At 46.5% G+C, this 11,494-nt stretch overlaps 1 pseudogene; it reads right to left on the bottom strand.

Annotated features, from left to right (window-relative positions):
• Positions 1-5,679: 5,679 nt before the first annotated feature.
• Positions 5,680-6,988, bottom strand: LOC149152284 (18S ribosomal RNA; annotated as a pseudogene).
• Positions 6,989-11,494: the final 4,506 nt, after the last annotated feature.

Below are 11,494 nucleotides of genomic sequence, written 5' to 3'. Positions count from 1 at the left end.
CTCCATCCCCACTCAGTAGCACATAAGCGATAATGTTGGTCGTGCTCGTCTCGAGAGGCATATGTGAACAATTCCCCTTCTACTCTCCAAGTCCTTGGGGAGTTGTATGGGTTTTCATGGTGTGGCTGTCTCGCTCGTCTTGGTCCCCTCGTGCCCATCCAAATGATACAAGTGACAGGTTTCCTTTTCGTGTGAAAGGTGGGTTAGTAATTGAGTTGTGTTTTCGAGTTTGCCTAAAGGATGGCCTTGGGTCATTTGTAGGGTGGCCGATTTTTATCTTCTCTCCATCCCCACTCAGTAGCACATGAAAGGTAATGTTGGCCATGCTCATCCCGGGAGGCATATGTGAAAAATTCCCCTTATGCTCTCCAAGTTCTTGGGGAGTTGTATGGGTTGTTGTGGTGTGGCTCCCTAGCTCATCCTGGTCCCCTCATTTCCCTCCAAATGATACCAGTGATAGGTTTTATTTCCATGTGAAAGGTGGGTTGGTAATCAAGTTGTGTTTTCAGGTTTTCCTGAACGATGGCCTTCGGTCGTTTGTAGGGTGGTTGATTTCCATCTTCTCTCCATCCCCACTCGATAGCACATGAGTGGTAATGTTGGCCATGCTCGTCCTAGGAGGCATATGTGAACAATTCCCTCATTCCTTTGTTTGGGCCCTGCACCCATGGAAACACCAAATTTCGTTTGGGCGGGTCGGGTCGGCTCGACCAAGGCAGGTCTAGTCATGTCATGCTATGTGTGGGTGCCAAAAATTCTAAGTCATAACTACCCGTGTGTCTTCTCCACATTCGTGCGGCCCGTTTGCCCAATGCTCCCTCGGGCCTTTGTTGAGGTCGTGCACGCATGAAAACCCAAATTTCGTTCAGGCCATGCACACATGGAAACCCCAAATTTCGTTCATGTGGGTCGGGTCGTGTCGTGTGTGGGTGCCCGTACAAATGTGTTCGGGCGAGTCATGTTGGGTCGTGTCATGCCATGTGTGGGTGCTCGGGAACATGTGGCCATGCAAAAAATGCTAAGACGTGACCACCCATGTTCCTTCTGCATGTTTGTGCGACCCGTTTTCCCGACGCTCCCTTGTGCCTTCTTTCGGGATGTGCACCCATGGAAACCCCAAAATTCGTTTGGGTGGCTCAGGTCGTGCCATGCGTGGGTACTTGAGAACACGTGGCAGTGCTGAAAATGCTAATTCATGACCCCCTGTGTGCCTTCTACATGTTCGTGCAACCCGTTTTCCTGACGCTCCCTTGTGCCTTCGTTTGGGTCGCAAACCCATGGAAACCCCAAATTTTGTTCGGGTTGTGCATACAAGGAAACCCAAATTTTGTTCGGGTCGAGTCGTGCTGTGTTGTGTGTGGGTGCCTGTGCAAACGCATTCGGGTGGGTTGGGTCTGCTCGCCCAAGGCCGGTCGGGTCGTGTCGTGCCATGTGTGGGTGCCCGGGCACACGTGGTCGTGCCAAATACGCTAAGTCGTGACCACCTGTGTGTCTTCTGCACATTCGTGTGGCCCATTTTCCCAATGCTCCCTCGTGCCTTTATTCACGTCGTGCACCCACGGAAACCCCAAATTTTGTTCAGGTCATGCGCCCATGGAAAGGCCAAATTTTGTTCGGGCGGGTCAGGACGTGTTGTGTGTGGGTGCCCATGCAAACGCGTTTGGGCAGGTCGGGTCGGGTCGGGTCGGTTCGTGTTGTGTCATATGAGGGCACCCAAGGCACACGTGACCATATCAAAAATGCTAAGTTGTGACCGGAGGTGGGCTTTGTGCACGATCGTGCTGCCTGTTAATCCTGACTCTCCCTTGTGCCTTCGTCTTAGTCATGTGTCGAAGCCCATGTAAACTCATTCGTGCGGGTCGTTTGCCATGCAAACACTCATTTGGGTGGGTAATTTTCCATGTAAACTCATTCAAGCGGGTCATTTGAGGGCGCCCGTGTAAACTCATTCGGGAAGGTCATTTTCCATGTAAACTCGCTCAGGCAGGTCGTTTGAGGGCAGTCGTGTAAACTCGTTCGGGCGGGTCATTTGAGGGTGCCCGTGTAAACTCATTCTAGTGGGTCAATTGAGGGTGCCCGTGTAAACTTGTTCGGGCAGGTCATTTGCCTTGTAAACTTGTTCACGTGGGTCGTTTGCCATGTAAAATCATCGGGAGGGTTGTTTTAGGGCACGTGCATAAACTCGTTCAGTCGTGTCGTTCAGTGTGAGGGTGCACTCAGGAACACAAGACCGTATCAAAAATGCTAAGTTATGACCTGGGGTGGGCTTTGTCCACACTGATGCAGCTTGTTTGCCCGGCTCTACCTTGTGCCTTCATTTTAGTATTGTGGGCGCCCATGTAAATTCGTTTGGGTGGGTCATTTGAGGGCATCCATGTAAACTCATCTGGGCAGGTCATTTGAGGGCATCTGTGTAAACTCATTCGGTCAGGTCGTTCGAGGGCGTTAGTGTAAACTCGTTCGGGCGGGTCATTTGAGGCCATCTATGTAAACTTGTTTAGGTGGGTCATTTGAGGGCGTTCGTGTAAACTTGTTCGGGCGGGTCATTCGAGGGTGTTCATGTAAACTTGTTCGTGCGGGTCATCCGGGCGGGTCATTCGAGGGCACTCATGTAAACTCATTTGGGTGGGTTGCTTGAGGGCATTCGTGTAAACTCGTTCGATCAGGTCATTCAGTGCGTGTCCAAGCACATGAGCCCATATCAAAAATGCTAAGTTGTGACCCGTGGTGGGCTCTGTGCACGTTCATGTAGCTAGTTTACCTGGCTCTCCCTTATGCCTTCGTTTTGGTCATGTGGGCACCCATGTACAATCGTTTGGGGGGGTCGTTTGAGGGCATCTGTGTAAACCCATTTGGGCGGGTCAGGCGAGGGCGTCCGTGTAAACTCATTCGGGCGGGTTGGGTGAGGGCATCCATGTAAACTTGTTTGGGCGGGTCGAGGGAGGGCGTCCATGTAAACTCATTCAGGTGGGTCGGGCAAGAGCATCTATGTAAACTCATTCAGGCGGGTTGTTCAAGTGGATCGGGCGAGGGCATCCGTGCAAACTTGTTCGGGCGGGTCAGTTGAGGGTGTCCGTATAAACTCATTCGGGCGAGTTAGGTGAGGGCGTCCGTGTAAACTTGTTTGGGTGGGTTGGGCGAGGGCGTTCATGTAAACTCGTTCAGGCAGGTAGGGCAAGGGCGTCTGTGTAAACTCGTTCGAGCGGGTCGAGAAAGGGCGTCTGTGTAAAATCATTTGGGTGGGTCGGGCGAGGGCGCGATCGGGCACACGAGCCTGTATCAAAAATGCTAAGTTGTGACCCAGGGTGGCCTTTGCTCACATTTGTCCAGCTCGTTTTCCCACCTCTCTCTTGTCCCTTCATTTCGGTGGTGTGGGTTCCCATGTAAACTCGTTCAGGTAGGTCGTTTGAGGACATCCGTCTCAACTCATTTGGGCGTGTCATTCGAGCGGGTCGGGCGAGGGATTCCATGTAAACTCGTTCGGGTGGGTGGGGTGAGGGTGTCCATGTAAACTTGTTCATGTAGGTCGAGCGAGGGCATGCCCAGGCGAATGAGCCTGAGGTTGGCTTTGTGCACGTTCGTGCAGCTCATTTGCCTGACTCTCCCTTATCCCTTCATTACGGTCATGTGGGCGCCCATGTAAACTCATTTGAGCAGGTCATTTGAGGGTGTCTGTCTCAACTCGCTCGGGCGAGTCAAGCGTGGGCATCCGTGTAAACTTGTTCAAGCGGGTCGGGCGAGGGCATGCCCGGGCGAGCAAGCCCGTATCAAAAATGCTAAGCTATGACCCGAGGTTGGCTTTGTGCACGTTCGTGCAGCTTGTTTGCCCGGCTCTCCCTTGTCCCTTCGTTTCGGTCGTGTGCGCGCCCATGTAGACTTGTTCGGGTGGGTCGTTCGAGGGCGTCCGTGTCAACTCGTTTGAGCGGGTCAGGCGAGGGCATCCGTGTAAACTCGTTCAGGCAAGTCGGGTGAGGGTGTGCCTGGGCGAACAAGCCCATATCAAAAATGTTAAGTTGTGACCTAAGGTTGGCATTGTGCACGTTTGTGTAGCTCGTTTGCCTGACTCTCCCTTGTCCCTTCATTTCGGTCGTGTGGGCATCCATGTAAACTCATTCGAGTGGGTCATTTGATGGCATCCGTGTCAACTCATTTGGCAGTTCATTCAGGCGGGTCGAGCGAGGGCATCCGTGTCAACTCATTTGGCAGGTCATTCAGGCGGGTCGAGCGAGGGCATCCGTGTGAACTCGTTTGGGCGAGTTGGGAGAGGGCGTCCGTGTGAACTCGTTCGGGTGGCTCGAGCGAGGGTGCGCCTGAGCGAACGAGCCCGTATCAAAAATGCTAAGTTGTGACCCAAGGTTGCCTTTGTGCATGTTTGTGCAGCCCATTTTCTTGGCTCTCCGTTGTCCCCTCGTTTCGGTCGTGTGGGCACCCATGTAAATTTGTTTGGGCGGGTCAGGCGAGTGCATCCGTGTGAACTTGTTTGGGTGGGTCGGGCAAGGGCATCTGTGTGAACTCATTCGAGCAGTTCATTTGAGCGGGTCGAGTGAGGGCATCCATGTGAACTTGTTTAGGTGGGTCAGGCGAGGGCATCCATGTGAACTTGTTTGAGCGGGTCATTTGAGCGGGTCAGGCGAGGGCATCCATGTGAACTCATTCGGCCAGGTCGGGCAAGGGCATCCGTGTGAACTCTAACAGGGGTCAAGAATCAATCTCCAAAGAGGAGTTGTCACGGGCTGACACTCAATGCTAGAGAAAGCTACTAACCACAAATAAACCGATGGTTCAGGGCCACTAAACAGAGGGACGTCCGCAAAGTGCACACCACAAAATAAAGAAATGACCAAGTCCCACAAAAAACCCACAATCCAAAGGGAGGAACAAATACACAACCCGCTAATTCTTTTTCCCTTAGAAGGGGTGTGGCTCACGAGAGGACGAGGAATTCCCTCAATGGAAAAGGCACAAGATAAGATTACCACCCTCATGACCATTGGTAGGGAAAATTGCAATCTTGTAGGAGCTTAGACTGAGGGAGGGTTTTTCATTACCTGGATGCCCAACCCTTCCATGAGGGCATGTCGAGGAACAGTCAGGAGGGACTAGGGTGGCCAGCCCAATGGGTTGAACTTCTCTTCATCCATCCCATACTGACCCCACCCCAACAATTTCCCCTCACGGAAGGTTTGAGCTACCAGACGGGCGTGCAACCACTCCCTTGACCCAACCACCAGCAAAAAAGCTGACCCAAGCAACACATCAACCACCACTGCCTTTTCGAGAGAGCCAACTATGGTAGCCCGCACCCTTGGCCCATGCCTTTCAACAAACAAAAGACCAAGCACTACTGCTAAGAATGAGTCTGAATTTATCCATCATATTTCCCAAGCACCTCAACTGCAGCAACCGTGCTCGGCTGAACAGATCGTCGAAAGGGCTCCTAAGAAGCAAGCTTCCAAACCCCCTACAAAAACACATTGGGGGAAAGAAAAACAAAGGATGGGTGGGACAATCACAAGCATGGCTTGCAAGCACACACGAAAAAACAAGCATTACCTCAAGACAAGCAACCAAAAATGTTCCTGCCAAACTCCAAACCTGCTCACCTAGTGACACACCACACAGTCCCACATTGCAATCGAAACCCAACCAACCTGAACCAAAAAATAAAACCCTTGCTTTCAATGATCCTACCGTAGCTTCACCTACAGTAACCTTGTTACAACTTCTCCTTCCTCTAAATGATAAGGTTCAATGAACTTATCACGACGTTGATGGTGGCAAACCACCATCGTCGACGCAATCCAAACACTTCACCAGATCATTCAATCGGTAGGAGCGATGGACGGTGTGAACAAAGGGCAGGGACATAGTGAACACTAGTTAATGACACACGCTTACTAGGAATTCCTCGTTGAAGACCAATAATTGCAATTGTTTATCCCCATCACGATGAAATTTGAGAAGATTTCCTGGTCCTCTCGAACGAGGAAGAAAAATTCGTTGGCTACATCAATGTAGCATGCATGCGGCCCAAAACATCTAAGGGCATCACAGACCTATTATTGCCTCAAACTTCAATGGCCTAAATGGCCATAGTCCCTCTAAGAATTTGGCCGCGAAGGGGAACTTACGTGTAGCTAGTTAGCAGGCTGAGGTCTCATTCATTATCAGAATGAAATAGACAAATCACTCCACCAACTAAAAAAGGCCATGCACCACCACCCATAGAATCAAGAAAGAGCTCTCAATCTGTCAATCCTTACTATGTCTAGACCTAGTAAGTTTCCTCGTGTTGAGTCAAATTAAGCAGCAGGCTCCACTCCCGGTGGTGCCCTTCTGTTAATTCCTTTAATTTTCAGCCTTGTGACCATACTCCCCCCGGAACCCAAACACTCTGATTTCTCAGGAGGTGCTGGCGGAGTCCTTAGAGCAACATCCACCGATCCCTAGTCAGCATCATTTATTGTTGAGACTAGGATAGTATATGATCGTCTTCGAGCCCCCAACTTTCGTTCTTTATTAATGAAAAAATCCTTGGCAAATGCTTTTGCAATGGCCCATCTTTCATAAATCCAAGAATTTCACCTCTGACAATGAAATACAAATGCCCCTGACAGTCCCTATTAATCATTAATCTGGTCCCGAAGGCCAACACAATAGGACCAGACTCCTATCACGTTATTCCATGCTAATGTATTCAGAGCATAAGCTTGCTTTGAGCACTCTAATTTTTTCAAAGTAATAGCACTAGAGCCGCGACCTAGTGATGAGCCCAAAAAATGGATAATTATTTGGGCTCATTCAACCTCCTAATTCGACTTAATCCACCATTCTCATTATTTTGTTGCATGTTTTTTATTATATTTATGCTAATAGAGTGAATTGGGTTAGTCATTATGCCAACAAGTCTAATGTGTGCTTTGTGTAGCCTTTTTGGTCAATTTGGAGAAAAAATTGAAGGTTTTAATGAGCACTTGGCAGCCAAATTCGTGGGAGAACAAGGGAGAGGATTTGTAGGAAGGTGTCCCCTTCATTTATGATCCCTTACCTCGAATTCTCCACCATCAGCTCGGAGTTCAAGGGCCACCAAATCAATTAGCACAAGGGCAGCCAAGCAAGTCAAGTAGGACTGTTGTTAACTACAAGTTTTGGGCAGCCGAGTCCCTAAAGTTTAGGAGGACTGTTGGGGTCCTCAATTTGTATAAATAAGAAGGCTTAGGGCCTCATTTTGGTTAGCCAGTATTTAGTCACTTTACAGTCATTTTGTAGTCATTTTGTATTTCGATTTTTAGGCAGTAGATTAGCTTTGCTTTCAGCACATTTTCAAGCTTTCCCTTTTGGACAGTTTTTGGAATGTAACATTTCTTTTCATCAATAAAGATGAATCCAGAATTGCACCAGCACTAAATCTCTCTTAGGAGGCTGTAGCTCTTGGGGTTGGGCCCATCTCAAGTGCCCAGTACCTCCTTTATTTACTTTCATGTGTCTTTGTTGCGTTCTTAGAATAAAATCTGCTATTTAGATTTAAATCTTGTTTTGCTATTGAGGTTGTTTTTGATGAGTAAAATAGCTTTTCATGCTCAGATTTAGTTGATAGGTTGTTAACAGAAAAAGCTTCAAGAAAAGGGCCATCAAACATCTGTGGTTTCACCTTTCCCTCAGTGGGATCAGGAGTTGTGACTAGGATGACTTTGCTGCCCACAAAAACACTGATTTTGCTTTGCCATGCAATCACTAGTGTTTGATTTTCATGTGTAGAAGTTGGTTACAAGTTCAGACTTTCATTTTCTTAGTTGCATGAGTTAAAATGCATGGTTTCATTGCAGATCACACTTCTATTCATTCTCTTTACTGGCAGCTAGCATATTAGGTCAACGTAACTAGGTCTTTGAATTTACAAGTCTTTGTTTGTTCAGTTTGAAAAACCACTTACAGAGTACCTATTACCCGTCCTTACCTGCACATACTCCATCCAACCTACCTGTTTCATCCTTCACTTAGAACCCTTACCTTACATTTTCCTCATTCGCTTACTTTTCCATGATTCTCATCTTCTTGTGCAACATCGTTTCATCCATCCTTGAACAAATCTCACCATCTGTGCCACTCCTCGACTCCATCCTCCAAGTCTTGAACTCCCCTACACCCCTATTTCACCTCCATACTCATTCCTCCACCATTTTCCCTCCATCCATTCTCCAAAATCCTCTTTTCAGAACATCCAGTAGAAAAATTACAGAACATCCTGTAGAAATTCCTGAACATCCTGTAGAACCCCTGCAGACTTCCTGTAGAAGCTCACGAATGAGGTTTCTTGATATCCAAACTCTGTGAAACTCTCTAGAAGGGTGTTAGGGACTCCTTAGACCCTCTCTGAACCTTCTCAACCTTTTCCAAGCATTTCTCCTCCTTGATCCACCTCTGCAGAGTAAAAAAATAGTTAAAATCACATGCATGATAACTCTAACAACTTATTCAAAAATACAAAAAGATGTTTTCTTCAGATAGAGGTAGTCTAGACACATGTATTTTACCTTCATAGAAGTAATGGCATCTCTGTCAGTAGTTTTCATGCTCTCCTTTGCGTCAGTAGGACTAGCCGGTAGAATTAGGGTTTGCTAGGGTTTGCGTTTCTTTTTGGCTTTCAGTTTCTTTCCGCAAGTAGATTAACTTCCTTTGAGTTAGCTTTCATTCATTAGTTAAAAAGCTTCTTCTAAGAGCTCATAGAAGTTGGCTTAAGCCCCTAGCGGACTTGTGCTAGCTGACCAAGTGACAGCTGCGGAAAGAGCTAGTACTTGTGCATACAACACTGTCGCTTCCAAGTTTGTTACGAACTACCGGGTTGATAAAATTAAAGAAGGGAGTTCCAGGAGTTGTAGCATTATTGCTACAATACTAGATCTCACCACCCTTTTTAGCACCGCTGCCAGGGAAGTGTCAGAGTATTGGTGATTGCTGCTTTTCTTCTATTTTCCACTACAACCTTCTGCTAAGTAGTTTATTTCATTTCATTTCCGCAAAAGTAGAGTATGCATTTCCCACTTTCATAGATTATCATTTCAATTCCACAATTTCATTTCTGCAAGCGTAGATTAGCATTTCAATTCCGCAAGCGTAGACTAGCATTTCATTTCTACAATTTCATTTTCACAAAATAGATTAGTCATTTCCTGCTTTCATTTCAATTCCGCATTTTCATTTCAGCAAGATAGTTAGTTGTAGTTCAATCTATTTTAGTTTTTGCAGGTACAAGTAGAAAACAGAAAAAAACAACCAAAAAGATTTCCTTTCATGCCTTGTAGGAGTAGAGATAATTTAGAAAAATATTTGCACAACACCCCCCACTGCTTCACACAACCAACCTTATCTCTTCTTCGATGGCTATGATTAAGAAGAAGCCCTAGGTGGACATCAAGGCATCTTTAAAGAACCTCTAGGGGAGAAGAAGAAGAAAACATTCCTCTGGAGCAAATGGCTACAAGTAGAAATGTTGGGAGCAGTGCCTTGTCCAAAAATGAATTTGAAAATCAGATGGAAGATTTCAAGAGTGATATGAGGCAGTTCCTTGCCATGCAACTGGATACCTGGCGGATCCAAAAGAAGCAAGAAGAAGCCAAGAGGGCTTTGGCCATTTTTTGTCCTAGGTGCACTAGAAAGCATCCTAGGAACGAATGTCCATTGTACTCCATAGAAGTATTTTTTGTCTGTGAAGAATACCATCCTACAGATCAGTGCCCTTCCTTACCCAGAATCAAAGCTGCATATCAGAGAGCCAAAGGAGCCACTGAATCACTCTATTATATGAACCAAAGGAGGCCACATGGACCTAGATCTTACTAGCAGGAACTGCAAGGGACACCCAATACCTATTATGACCCCTATCAAGCCACTTTCATGCCTTCTTGGGGTCCCCCTGCTCATCCTTTCTGGTTCACACCTCCTCCTTGTTCCTTCACAGATCCATATTATGCCCAGCCAGTTACTCATTCGTTTCACTCTTATGCTCAGCCATAGCCTCAGTGGAATGCACCTCATCAGGGGTGGAGGCCCCAATACAACACTCCTCCCGCTTCTTTTCCTCCACCACCTGCTCGTCCACAACCATCGCCTCCTTCTCCACTAAGGCAACCCCAAATGCCTACCCAACCATAACCCCATCCACATCCATCTCAAATATACACCCCCACTCAGCTACCCATACCACCATTTCCAAATCCACACATTGGAGTAGCTCAACTCCATTACAATGCTGAGGCACAACATGTCCAAATGACTCCTCTTGAGCTCAACGATCTTCACCATAGCTCAAGAAGAGTGTTGCAAAGCAGAGATTATATTGACAAAATTGAAGGACCAAAGGCAAAAGAAGATTCAAAAGAGGAGATCAAAGAACCATGGGCTACACTTGAAGAATAGAAGAGATCAGAATCAGAGATCGAGAAAGCTCCCTCATGGTTACCATCAAACCCTCCATGTAGTCAAGAGAAAAGTCAGCAAAAAGAGGAAGATATGAAGGTCATGATAGAAGAAGATATGGAGAATGATCCAGATCACCAAAAGGACCAAGGATATCAAAGCTATATTAAGACATGGTTCCAGACAGTCACTAAGTTGCAGCAGTACTCTCTTCCTCAGCTATGTTTGATCCCTTCAAAGTCAAATCATTTGGTCTCTGAGATCTGGATCGTTGTCAAAGCATGCATTTCAAGCCACCACATCATTTTATCTCTAATCTCGATGTGCACCTAGCTCCATTGGAAGTATTCTTATACTTGAAAAGAATTTTGTTTTTCAAGTAGGATAGGGTAGAAAAAAATGAAAATGAAAATAAGATGAAAATAAAAATCTAAGGTGAAAACCTCCTCAGAGGCGCCTTAGATTGGCTCATTTATTGAAAACCTCCATGAGGCGGTCAATGGGTTGGAAAAAAAGAGAAAAGAGAATAAGATCTCTGGGTGAAAACCTCCCTTGGAGGCGCCTAGGGCAGGCAATTAGGGTGAAAACGTCCATGAGGCGCCCTAGTTGTTTTTCAAAAAAAAAAAAAAAAGAGAAAAAAAAAAATAAAAATAAACCTAATTTCCATTGGATAATTGTAGGTTGTAAGAAGGACATTGCAGGTCAAGAGGATCACTCAAAGAAAAGACAAAGGAATTTTTGTGCCTTCTACAGGAAGTTTTGTATTTCTACATGAAACATCCTGTAGAACCTTTGGACGAACCAAATTCAATCTTAAAAGGGAATCTAATGGTGGGAATCTGTTGGTTAGGCCTGCAAGCACATCTGTGTCCATCCCTCGCCTTTCTCCATCATTTTTTCCACCTCATTGTGCTTCTTTTATGAAAACTGTGTTTTCTACAGGAAGTTCCTGTAGAAATTACAAGAAGTTAAAAATGGATTGCAAAAAAAGTAGTTTGGCGAACATGGTAGCTTCCTCAAGGGTTCAGAAGTCCTCCTGCACTTTTCAAACTCCTCCTCCATCATCTCCATGCCTGCA

Source organism: Pinus tabuliformis, chromosome 9 (assembly GCF_031772625.1).
Source record: "Pinus tabuliformis cultivar Carrire ecotype Pingquan chromosome 9, CPIR1, whole genome shotgun sequence".
Classification (NCBI taxonomy): Eukaryota; Viridiplantae; Streptophyta; class Pinopsida; order Pinales; family Pinaceae; genus Pinus; species Pinus tabuliformis.
The sequence above is the reverse complement of the archived record's forward strand: the minus strand, read 5'-3'. Positions and strand labels throughout refer to the sequence as shown.